General features: G+C 35.7%; 1 long non-coding RNA gene across 1 annotated transcript in view; it reads left to right on the top strand.

The window, feature by feature from the left end:
• The window catches only part of LOC147340227 (uncharacterized), a 50,815-nt gene extending 40,076 nt beyond the window's left edge, over positions 1 to 10,739 (top strand). The window contains exon 5 of the long non-coding RNA XR_015158461.1: positions 10,534 to 10,739. This is a non-coding gene — a long non-coding RNA (uncharacterized LOC147340227). The remainder of the gene's footprint in view (positions 1 to 10,533) is intronic.
• The last annotated feature ends 3,194 nt before the right edge of the window (positions 10,740 to 13,933 follow it).

Below are 13,933 nucleotides of genomic sequence, written 5' to 3'. Positions count from 1 at the left end.
GCCTTATGCTGGGAAGGACTGAAAGCAAAAGGTGAAGTGGCAAAAAAAAAAAAGTGATAAAGGTGGGTGGCAGAGGATGAGATGGTTAAATAGCATCTCCAAGTCAATGGGCATGAATTTGAGCAAACTCCAGAAGATAGATAGGTAAACCTGGCCACCTGCAGTCCACGGGGTCGCAAAGAGTTGGACACAACTTAGCAACTGAACAACAAAATCTCCCATGATGTTGGGCAGCAGAGGCAAGCCACAGCTCCTAGTCAATTACATGATCACGAAGGTAAAGAACCAATAGAGGGTCTTCCCTGGTGGTCCAGTGGCTAAGACTCTGTGCTCCCAATACAGGGGGCCTGGATGCAATCCCTGGTCAGTGAACTAGATCCCACATGCTACAACTAAGACCTCTCATGACACAACTAGAAGATCCTACATGCTACAACTAAGACCTGGGGCAGCTAGTCAGATAGATATAATAGATAGAGATAAAACTTATGTTTAAAAAAAGGAAAGAACCAATACACTTATAACCATTCTGCACCCATACAACCATTCTATTTTTCACTTTCAGTACAGTATTCAGTAAATTACATGAGATATTCAGCACTTGAATGTAAAATAGGTTTTGTGTGAGATGATTTTGCCCTACTGAAGGCTAATGTAACTGTCCTGAGCATGTTTAAGGTAGGTTAGGCTAAACTATGATGTTTCAGTTCAGTCGTTCCATTGTGTCCAACTCTTTGCGACCCCATGGACTGTAGCACACCATCTCGTGTCCATCACCATCTCCCAGAGCTTGCTCAAACTCATGTCCATTGAGTTGGTGATACCATCCAACCGTCTCATCCTCTGTCATCCCCTTCTCCTCCTGCCTCAGTCCTTCCAATGAATATTCAGGACTGATTTCCTTTAGGATTTATTGGTTTGATCTTCTTGCAGATGTTTAGGTTAGGTGTATTAAGTGCTTTTCTGACTTGGTATATTTTCTGCTTACAGTGGGTTTGCCAGGACATAAGTCCTTTGTAAGTCAAGGAAGATCTGTGGTTTGATTAGACTTAAGTGGCTATTAGGTTCAGACTGTGCAGTTATAGTCTTCTCAAGCACCAAATTGTATAGAGTGCCTAGCTGTATAATAAAATCAGTTTCTTCTTTGTTTTCTTTTCTTTAGACCATACATTTAACATTGGAAATAAGTGAAATAAAATAGATATTTGGCATGGCTAGGACTGCAGTTATTGGTTTGCTTTTTTATTGTACTTGGACATGCAAATAAGGCTTTTGGGGAGATGCCCTTTTTTGAACTCATAAAAGAATAAAAATACTCCTACACATGGCTATGGGAACATATAGTCTCCCTAATGACAGCACAAGCAAGATGCTTACTCATCTCAAATAAATTTAAGTATAAGACATGAACAAATGATACATTACAGATGAATGTTCCTGGGTATACCCTGATGGAAAATAAAGACTCATGTGTATCAGGCTGGATGGACAGCCAAAAAATGTAGGCGCTGAAGTGAGAAAATATAATCTGACAATGATGTATGCTACTTAGGAGTTGATTAGATGTTACCATAAATTATAAGCATGGAACTTGGGACTGATATTCAGAGAGATTTATTACATTTTTTTTCTTTAAAGGAGAATGAATGTAACCACATTTAGTTTAACATTGAAAAGTTATTAGCCTCCTCTCTAAAATGCTCTGCTGTCTTGGTCAAGGAAACTCCATTACACAATCCTCCACTCTCAGTAAATAGTTATAGCTCACTAGCTGTTGAGTTGTGCATGCATGCTCAGTTGTGTCTGACTCTTTTGCGACCCCGTGGACTGTAGCCCACCAGGCTCCTCTGTCCATGGAGTTTTCTGGGCAAGAATACTGGAGTGGGTTGCCTTTTCCTTCTCCAGGGGATCTTCCCAACCCAGGGATAGAACCCACATCTCCTGTGTCTCTTGCATTGGTAGGTGGATTCTTTACCACTGAGCCACCTGTGAAGCCCATAGTTCACTAACTCATCTTCAATTAAATATGGTTTTTGTGATCTAAGGAATTTAGGTAGCAATGAATAGTTTTCTGATCTCACTGGATCAGGAGCACTTGCTCTTGTGCACACTCAAATAGTAGACTTTAAGTCTTGTGCTAGCTCACCCTTAGCATAATTTCAAAAGTTCAGGGACTCAGACGAGGGCCTCTACGTTCCCTATTTAAAGATTGTAGATCTAGGCAGCCTTCTCCCCCATCCCTGTGCACTTCCGAGTCCCCACACATGTAGCTCACACACAAGTCCTTGTCTCCAAGCCAAAATTGCTATATGAGGTGGGGACTTAGGTGTAAGATCCCTCCTGAGTTCTGTTCCACATATAAGGAAATATGTGGTGGCATTTAGGGCCCACCCTGATAATCAGGGTTGTTGTTTCATTTGAAAACCCTTGATTTAATCACATCTGCAAAGGTACTTTTTCCAAATTATGTGATATTTACAAATTCCAAGGATGAGGATGAGGTATGTTTTGGTGAACATCAGTCAACCTACTACAATACCAATTGAGTTTTTCCCTTTCTCTCTCACACTAGAGTTAAGACTGTTTAGAAAAGCATAGTTACTGAGATCCTGAGGGTGGAAGGAGGATAATGATTTAGAAAAGTTCACTGAGGCAAGAACAAAGCAGCAATTCTTTACAGTCAGTGGGGACAGGTTAAAAGAAACTCGATGAAATGGAAATCCTGGTAGAGGAACACATTTTGATTTCCTTGGCACATCTCACACATTCTATGTAAATCAGTTTATTAAATTTTCTTTTTCAAAATATCACCCTGGTTATTAGACTAATCCTGCTGGCCATTTTGCACAATCTACAAATATCAAATCATTATGTTTTACAGTTCAAAACAGTATAATGTTATATGTCAATTACATCTCAATTTGAAAAAAAAAAAAAATCCCCATACAAGATACTTGAAGATTTTAAATGGTCTCATCCACTTATTTTTATCTTATCACATGTGTGTGCTAAGTTGCTTCGGTTGTGTCTGACTCTGTGACGCTGTGGACTGTAGCCTGCCAGGCTCTTCTTTCCATGGGAGTCTCCAGGCAAGAATATTGAAGTGGATATTTCCTCTTCCAGGGAATCTTCCCAACCCAGGGATCTAACGCACCACCTGGGAAACCCTTTTATCACTTTATTTGAAAGTGAATGTTGACTCTGGAAGCATTCATATTTTGCTTTGTCCAGAAGTGAACCTTTTCAGGAAGACAAATCATAAGGTCATGTTGACTAAAAATAAGCATGAAAAGGTTTACTTTCCCCTTTAAAAGATCTACAAGAGGATATTTTTAGTATGTATTGAATTCTGTTAGATTCTAAGGAAAATAAAACCAAAATTTAAAGTAAGTGAAAGGATTCTGTGGCTTGAACACTCTTGCTCTGTGCTTTGAAGTTGGTTCTTTGACCTTGGATGAACCACAAAACCTTCTGAATCTTAGTTTCTTCATCCTTAAAGTAAGAAAGCCTGATCTAAAACATTTAAAAAAATTTAATTGTGGTATAAAAGAGAACATTACATAAAACTGACCATTATAACCATTTTTAAAAACAGTTTTCTCATGTAAGCTATATGCAACAGGTCTCCAGAACTTGTGCATCTTGGAAATCTGAAATTCTGTGTCCATTGAACAATAATACCCCTCTTACTCCTCCCCTCAGTCCCTGGCATCCACCATTCTGCTTTCTGTTTTTAAGAATTTGACTACTTTAGATATGTTAGTGAAATCATACAGTACTTGTCCTTTCATGACCAGTTTATTTCCCTTAGTATAATGTCTTCAAGGTTTATCCATGTTGCAGCATGTAACAGGATTTTTTTAAGTGGCTGCATAATATTCCGCTGTATGTACACACCATATTTTGTTTATCCATTCATCTGTCTGTGGACACTTGGGTTGCTCCCACCTCTTGGCTATTATGAGTAACATTGCAATGAGAACAAGTGTGCAAATATCTTTTCAAGACACTGCTTATGTCAGATATATACCCAAAAGTGGGATTACTAGATCATATGGTAGTTTTATTTTTATTATTTATTTATTTATTTTTTGGTAGTTTTATTTTTAATTTTTTTGAGGAACCTCCCTGCTGTTTTCCCTAGTAGTTGCAGCATTTTACATTCCTACCAACAATGCACAAGGGTTTCAATTTCACCACATCTTCACGAATACTTGTTATTTTCTGCCTTTTTTTTTATGGTGACGATCGTAATGGGTATGAGGTGATATCTCATTGTGGTTTTGATTTAAGAAGGCCTGACTTTTACAAAGTAATTCTTACCTCAACAAATTTTGATAAGGCATACAAAACATTTGGCACAATGTTTCCTGGAATACAGCACTTGCTCAGTGAGTGGTGGTTATTGATAATGTCATCTTCTGTCATGGTCCAGGCATTGTGCTGGAGGTTTGAGATTCATAAACAGGGAGACCTGAGGCCATTGCTCTCAGGAAGCTGTGTACATGGAGGGTATACTGGGGCTCCAAAACCAAAAAAAAAGAGAAATCCAAATATTTTGAAAAATGTAGTGACATTATAGACAAAATTGATTAAAATCAAAACCAATATATTTAAGGGCAAAATGTGAGCTGTTATTAAGCCAAGCCAAGAAAAAGGAAGTTTCTTAATACACATGCCCGCAAGTTAAAATGACAGAATTAAATATTTACATGCAGTGCAAGTGCAAGATTCATCCTGAATATAATGTACATGGCAAATTGCAGGCTAATGTCTGTAGCCAAAAATAGCACTTAGCAAATTCATTAATTTTGTTTAGGTTTAAATTGATATCATTAAGGTTAATACTTTCCTCGCTCTAAGTAAGATATCTTTACTTGGAAAAAATGCATATTCATACCAGATAATAGCAAGTGGTAAAACATTCTGTACTGTAAGATCATATTTTTAAAAGGAATAATAAATAAGCAAATAGATCATTTGCTACATTCAACACATCAGTTACTTATGAAATTTTAAATTATTGACCAAGCATTAATTTTTAAATTAGAAGGCAGCAATAAAGATACTGAAAACTTACAGAAGTAATTCCCAGGGGAAAGAAAACAGACAATATGTTTATGCAAAACACTTATGAAACTGTTTTTACAAATTAAAGACAAATCTCTAAGAAGACTGATCAAGAAAAAAATGAGTGAAATGAAATTAGGAATAAAAAGTATTTCTTATTAAGTTAATGTAGAAATGCAAAAATAGTCAGAGAATACTGTTAACAAATTTATGCCATTAAATTAAAGAACATATAAAATGTGCAATTAAGGGGTCTAGTAGTTAAGACTCCGTGCTCCCAATGCAGGGGGTAGAGGTTTGATCCCTGGTCAGGGAACTAAGATCCCAAATGCTGCACAGTGCAGCTAAAAAAAAAAAAGGGTGGGGTAATTATAATATATATTTATATATACTATACACACACACACACACACACACAAAGTTGATCCAAGAAGAGATAGAAAACTTGAGCAGACTATTAACCAATTTAATTGGTAATAAAATATACCTCCACCAAAGTCCCAGGTTAAGACAGTTCTGCAGGTGGTGGTGGTGGTTTAGTCGCTAAGTCGTGTCCAACTCTTGGAACCCCATTGACTGTAGGCTGCCAGGCTCCTCTGTCCATGGGATTCTCCAGGCAAGAATACTGGAATGGGTTGCCATTTCCTTCTCCAAGTTTTACAGGTTAAGTTTTATGAAATCCCCCAAGCTCATTTTATACAAGCTGTATCAGAGACTAGAAAAAAGAGAGACAGCTACATACTTTATTTTATGAGGTATAAGACTAATCTTACATTGAATTGTGGATTCAAAGATTCTAAATAAAATAATAGCAACTTAAATGACATCCTACATAAAGAAGTAATACATTACAACCATGTAGGCTTTATGCCAGGATTGCAAGGATTGTCCGAAATCAGAAAATTTTATCAACAGGATTCACATTAACAGAGTGAATTAGAAGAACTATTAATATATGTCCCTGTTAGTAGAAAAGGCCTATGATAAAATTTAACACTGATTCAAGATTAAAATTCATAGCAAGCCAGTAATATAAGGGAATGGCCTTAACTTGAAAAACCTAGAGCAAACTTCTTGTTTAGTGGTGAAATTTAAGAAGCCTTAACTTTTAAACAAGACAAATATGCTCATTATAACCACATCTATTCCAAATTGTATTAGTGTCCTAACCAATGAAAACAGAAAGGGAAAGTAATTAGGAAGTATAGACTGCCAAAGGAGAGAAATGCTGCTATTTTTTGTAGACAACATTATTTGTCTGGGTAGAAAAATCTAAGGAAATCTATAGAGTCAGTAAGAAAGTTTAGCAGGATTACTGAATATAAAATCAATATATAAAACAAAAGTAATATTCCTAAACCCAATAATCAACTATAAAATGTAATTGACTACAATATAGCATTTATAATAGCAAAAACATTATCAGAAAATACTAAACATTATTAAAATACACAAAGAAGATCTATATTAAATCTCCACTTATGATATTTAAGAATTCTGTAATTCTATTTATTTTAAGGTGACAATTCTACTATAATAAATACCATAGTTCATCAATCATAAACATACTTTTTAAAGCATCTCTAAGATTGGGATGTAGCTTACAATGAGTGATTTCTTATACCTTGTACCCAGGATAGACTACGATGTAGCTGTCATTGTCTGAATATGAATAAACTTTTCATCATAGCTGTTCATATTCTTGTCACTTCAGTTGAGTTATGTGCATTTTGGGACTGCATGTGTTGAGTTGAATGGCTGTTTAAAAAGTCCTAAAATGGTAATATTATTATTTAGCATTAAAATGAAAATTTATTGTAAATGCAGGAAGATAGAGAAACAAAGCAGGAGGCATATATTTGATATCAAGGAAGCAAGTCTCTTTTATTATAAGAATGACTGAGATTGCATATTTTCCTGCCAAGAACAGTCAACGACCCAAGAAAGGGGAGATATTTCACAAGTACGTGAAGCTGAATTATGTTTGGGTACTGTGGTTGGCAAGAATATTTCAGAGACAGAAGTGGATGGACTTTCCTTATAATAAATGCTGCATTACTAATGTCCTTGATGGCACAGAGGCTATTATTGTGTGAAAAAAAAGAGATATTGAAGTTTTATATTGATTCAGAAAAGCCAGATTCTGAATGTCAATAAGTTTTAAGGATATCTTAACCAATTTATTTCACTTACATTTTCATTTTTGTGGGCCCACAAGAAAAAAAATGTGATAAAAGTGTGTATCTAAATAAGTCTAAGGGAGCTTTTTCAGTAAGTATAAAACAAAAAGTCTAAGTGATAAGAAAGCATTATGTCATAGTTTAATGGGAAGCAATTTTTCTTTCTTAGTGACACATAAAATAATGATGTGTCTTACAATCTATGGCATTGCAGAATAGATGAAATCTACAAATGTGATGCAATTTTAAACACAGCTAAACATGAATTTACTTGGAACTTGACAACCCAATTCTAAAATTCATATGAAAGATTAAAGGCAAATGATGGAATGTATAGGGGACAGACCACAGAGGGTTTTGTGAATTAGGGTTAAGGGATTTAGACATTTTTCTAGGTGTGGTGAAAACTGACATATGCTTTTTAATCAAATTAGTGCTCATTTACAATCAAAGAAAATTACAATAAAGATAATAAATTCTATCTGCAATGAATAAATTTTATAGAATATCTCCAAATCTCCTGAAGAACAGGAGGTGAGATTTGCCGTACTGAATATTAAGACTTATTACAAAGCTATAGTAAAATAAACCAGTGTGCTAATCATCAGAGATAGATAAACAGATTGAATATGGTAAACATTTAGAAACTCAAGAAATTATGGAAATTTGACATATAGCAGGGGCAGAATTATAAAGCAAAAGCAAGAAACTGGACTGATACTGGGGCAACTGGGACAAATCGAAACAAAATACCAGTTTGATCTTTAAACAAAAATGAATTTCAGGTAAATTAAAGGCTTAAATGTGAGAAGAAGACTTGTGAAACTTTCAAAAGAAAATGTAAGTTTCTTCAGCAACACATAAAAATAAATTCAATCCTTCAAAGAAAATATCAATAATTTTGACTGCACTGATATAAAAATCTATACAAAAAAGACCCCTTAAACAAAATGGAAAAACAAGTCATAGACTAAGCAAAGGGTTTTACAATCTATGTAACTGACTGAGAGTCGATATACAGATATATAAAGAATGGCTATAAATCTAACAAATAATAGAATGGAGCAATAGGGCTTTCATAGATGAAGAAACCTAAGCAATAAATAAAAATGTGGAAGGTATGAAAAGATGCTTAATGTGTAAAATGAAATGAGATATCATATTCTTACTTATGAAGTTGATGAAAGTTAAACAATCTGAGAACATCAAGTAAGGTCATGATAAAATAGGAATTCTCATTCATTGCTGACAAATCTGTAAATGAATACAATGACTTTGTATTTCTAGTGAAGCTGAATATGTACATGCTCTCTGACCTTAAAAATTTCCTTCACTGATAACCTAAGCCCTCATTTACAATACAAGGAAAAATACACAAGGATGTACATTTCTCATATTAGGTAAAATTGGAAACCTCATTTAATTTGTTTCAATCTCTCTTCAATACTTTCAGTTTATGGCTTCATATATAGTATTAGAGGACTTTCCTTGTGGCTCAGCTGGTAAAAAATGTGCCTGCAGTGTGGGAGACCTGGGTTCAATCCCTGGGTTGGGAAGATCCCCTGGAGAAGGGAAAGGCTACCCACTTCAGTATTCTGGCCTGGAGAATCCCATGAACTGCAAAGAGTCGGACACAACTGACTAACTTTACTTCACTTCATAGTATTAGAACCTTATATTACACTCCTTTTTCTCCCCTACAGGATTATGTGCTATTGTTGTCATATATCTGACTTTTACATGTTATAAACCCCAAACATATTGTTTTTATTTTAGCTTTAAACAGTCAAATATCTTTGAAAGTTATTTAAATAAAAAGAAAACAGTCTTCCAAATTTACCACTATGATTAATCCCCCCAAAGACGTCCATGTCCCAGTTTCAAGAATCTTTAAGAATGTTACCCTATAGCACAAAAGAGACTTTATAGATGAGATTAAGGATAAGGACCTTGAGATGGAGGAATTATCCTGGATTATTAGGTGGGCTCATTATATTCACAAGAGTCTTAGAAGTGAAGGAGGGAAATGAAAGAGTGAGTCACAGAAATGGCTGTGTGAGGATACTGAGATGCAGAGGGTTATGTGCAAGGACCAAGAACTCTAAGAGCTAAGGGTAGTCCCTTGCTACAGTCAGTGAAGAAATGGATTCTTCCCTAGATGCCCCCAAAAGTGAACCCAAATCCAGCCTCTGCAGTCCAACACCAAATTACATCTCAGAGACAGAGTTTTGGAAGAAGTAGAAAAGAATAGCTTTATTGTTTTGCTAAGCAAAGGGTGCCACAGTGGGCTAATGCTCCCAAAATTGTATGTACCAACCTGGAGTGGGTAGTGAGGACTTGTATAATGATGGTTCAAAGAGGGTGTGATCAGCTCATGGACATTCTTCTGATTGGTTGGTGGTGAGGTAAGCGGGAGTCAGCATCATCAGCCTTCTGGTTCCAACCTGTCTGGGGTCGGCATGCTCATGGGTAGCAAAGAGTTAACTTCTCCCATCTGGTGGGGGTTTCAGTACCTGCAAAACAGCTCAAAAATATTGTTATGAATGTCCCTTGAGGGGGAACCAGGACCCTCTCCCAAGGCTGCACTATTGTTTCTTGACTGTTTCTCCCCTGTCTCTGCATCCCCTCCCTTCCCTGATTAGCACCTATTTGAACCTGCCCAACTGTTGCAACTGTTGGAACTCAGGGAAGGTCATAGAAGCTGAATGAAGCTCATTTCCTGCAATCAAGAAATGTGGGACACGGAAAGGTTTTTGTGCCCAGGAGCGCCACAGGGCTCTGCTCAGATTCAAAAGGACCACAGTCCTGCCAACGCCTTGATTTTAGCTGAGACATGTGTCAGACCTCTGATATATAACTGTAAAGGAATACATTTCTAGTAAGTCACCAAGTTTGTGGTAATTTGCTACAGCAACAGTGGAAAACTAGTACACCCCTATATATACATATACACACACACACACACATATATATACACACCCCTCTATATATATACATATATATACCCCTATATATATATGTGATTCACAGTGTTCATCACTCCTTTGTGTAGATTCAAATTTCCACCTAGTATTATAATCCCTTTTGCCTGAAGGGCTTTCTTTAACATTTCCTGCAGTGCAGATCTTCTGGTAAAGAATTCTTTCAGGTTTTGTATGTTCAAAAAAGTCTTTATTTCGCCTTAACTTTTGACAGATATCCTCAATTGATAAAATATTCAGTACTTTAAAAATGTTCCTCCACAGTTTTCTACCTAATATATCTTTTTTCTCCCCTCTGGCAGATAAATAGGAGGAAATATTTGTGATCTTGGATGAAGGAAAGCTGTCATAAATACGGCATCAAAAGCGCAATTGAAAAAAAGGGAAAAGAAGATATATTGTACTTCATCAAAATTAAGAACCTCTGTTCTTCAAAAGATATGGTTAAGAGGATGAAAATATAAGACATAGACTGGGAGAAAATAATTAAAAGTCACATAGCTGATAAGGATTTGTATTCTGAATACCTAAAGAACTCTCAAACCCACTAATAAGCAGACAAGCAACCCAACAAAAGAATAGGCAGAAGTTTTGAGTAAGCACATCACCAAGAAAGACATGTGTGCTGTGTGCTCCGTCATGTCTGACTCTTTGCGACCCTCTGGACTATAGAACCCAGGCTCCTTTGTCCATGGGATTTTCCAGGCAAGGATACTGGAGTGGGTTGCCATTTCCTCCTCCAGGGGATCTTCCCGACCCAGAGATTGAACCCAGATCTTTTGCATTGGTAGGCAGAGTCTTTACCACTGAGCCACCTGGGAAGTCCGAAAAAGACATAGAGCTGGCAAATAAGCACATGAAGAGATGCTCAAAATTATTAGTCATTAGAGAAATGCAGATTACAATGAGATATTACTATTACATATTAGATGACCTAAAATGCAAAACAAACAAACAAACAAACAAACAAACCAAAACTGTCTAAATCAAGTTTGACAAGGATTCGGAGCAACTAGAACTCCCATACACTGCTGATGGGAATGTTGAATTACACAACTGCTTGGAAAACAGTTTGGCAATTTTTTATAAAATTAAACCTATGTTTACCATATGATATGACCCAGGAACATCATCCTTAGGTATTAATATTTACCTAAGAGAAATGAAAACATATTTCTATGCAAAGACTTGCACATAGATGCTTCATTTGTAAAAGCCAAAAGCTAGAAATATCCCAATTATCAGTGAATATATGAATGGATAAAGAAATTGTAGCTTAACCATACAGTGAAGTACTAATTAGTAATAAAAAGAAATGAATTACAAACAACATAAATGAATCTCAAAATAAATATACTGAGAAAAATGAGACCAAAAAGAATATGCACTGTATAATTCCATTTATATAAATTTTACATAATGCAAAATAATCAATAGGTATATCAAGAAGATCAGTGATTGGCTTGGGCTGGGGGTGTAAGAGAAATGGGAGGATAACAAAGGAGCACAAGGAAACATTCTGTGATGACAGGTATGTTCATTACTGCTTGTCACAATACAGCAATGGTTTTATGAGTGCCATTGCTTATCAATGAAAACTTAAAAATCAAGTCATACACTTTACATATTGCAATTATTGTAAGTCAATTATATCTCAATAAGGCAGTTACTAACAAACAAAAGCCAGTGATACTATTTCAGACCCATTAGTTTGACAAAAATAAATACCAAGTGTTGGTGAGAATTTGAAAAAAATAAACTTTTACACTGGTGGTGGGAAGATGAAATGGTACAAATACTTTCCAGGACAATTAGATGACATATAATAAAATTTAAATTCAGCTTCTAGGGCTATAATCTAGAAAGGCTCCTCTCATGAACACCAGGATATGCAGTAGTGTGTTGGTCCATATGTGACTGCTGGCTCTCGGGGGAATAAAAAGCCCTGTTTTCTGACATTGTATATTACTCAGATGTGAATACATTGTGGTTGATTTCTAGCTCCTGACAGTAGTAACTACAGAGTTGAGAAGAGATGCATAAACCAATTAAATATTCATCAATAATAGAATGGATAAACAAATGTAGTGCACTTGTACAATGGAGCTATAGATGTATTTCAGACATACAGTATTAAGAGAAAACTGCCAGTTGCACAATATGTACAGTGTGATACCATTTATGTTAATCTAAAACAATAGAAGATTCTTAGTTTAATTTTTGACATAGCTTATTAATAATACCTGAGACATCTCTGCTTACATTTTTTAGATTTAAATCCCCTCAAGACAGGAACCATCTTTGTTTTTAACTGCTGTATAGTTAAATTAAACCATCTTTCAGGAGGTGACCCTGTAGGGCAACCTTTATTTTGGATAGGTTTCTGTAATTCCTTCCAGTCTCTTGACTCCCAAGTCTTGCAGCTGCTGCCTGGGTTGCAGTTACAGTTACATGTACATTTCTGCATGTATTGGCATAAAGTGTAGAATTAAGTTTATATGTGTTTTATCATTGTATTTGAGTTTTAAATTCATTTTTCCTTTGGATAGGAATAAAATTCTTTATCCTAACAAGCAAAGTATTACTATTGACTTCTCAGGAGCTAAATATAGCATCCTTTTAATTTGTTTACAATCTGAAACTCATGATGACAAAATGGATCTCTGTATTTTCTGTTTATTACATCTGTTGTCACTGTGCAGTCTGCATTTATTGAAAACAGTTGCATTAGAAGCAAAACAGCATGACATAAAATGTCCGTTCTGAATTAAAATTCTATCATTTCTCAATTTTTCTTCATTAATATGCTAGTATAATCTTTTTTTTTAATAAAAGGAGGAATACATTTTTACCTATTCATATTTGAAGTATTTCTTACTGAAATTGGATTAGACATAGAAATATAGAAAGCATCAAACCACATTATAGTTAGACAATAGCTCCACTACCAAAAAGGGAAAATTAATAAATTTATACTTCTCTGATGAAGGAAGACAACTGATCAGCTAGTGGTTTCAGTGAACATCTACTTAGTTAACTACAGCATTTTATATTGTGTTAGAGGAAGGCCAGAACCTATTGTAGTCTCTTGTAGGGAGGACTGCTATTAAAAGAAAGCATTTGCTCACAGTATAGTAGTCTTTGGCCACAGAAAATGTAATGTTATCATCAGTGGTCTATTTTACAAGCATGTAGTCATTTAACTACTTAGCGACTAAAACAACAACAACAAAGTTATTTAGCACATCAATATGGAGGGGCAATACAATTGGTGAGCCTCTTAATGAAAGTATAAGACGAAAGTGAAAAAGTTGGCTTAAAACTCAACATTCAGAAAAGTAAGATCATGGTATCTGGTCCCATCACTCCATGACAAATAGATGGAGAAACAGTGGAAACAGTGACAGACTTTATTTTTTGGGGCTCCAAAATCACTGCAGGTGGTGACTGCAGCCATGAAATTAAAAGACGCTTGTTCCTTGGAAGAAAAGCTATGACGAACCTAGATAACATTAAAAAGCAGAGACATTATTTGGCCAACAAAGGTCCATCTAGTCAAAGCTATGGTTTTTCCAGTGGTCATGTATGGATGTGAGAATTGGACTGTGAAGAAAGCTGAGCACCGAAGAATTTATGCTTTTGAACTATGGTGTTGGAGAAGACTCTTGAGAGTCCCTTGGACTGCAAGGAGATCCAACCAGT

Source organism: Bos grunniens, chromosome X (genome assembly GCF_055505025.1).
Source record: "Bos grunniens cultivar Pamir isolate PY7600 chromosome X, Bosgru_T2T1.0, whole genome shotgun sequence".
In the NCBI taxonomy this organism is placed as follows: Eukaryota; Metazoa; Chordata; class Mammalia; order Artiodactyla; family Bovidae; genus Bos; species Bos grunniens.
This window is presented reverse-complemented; position numbering and strand designations above follow the sequence as displayed.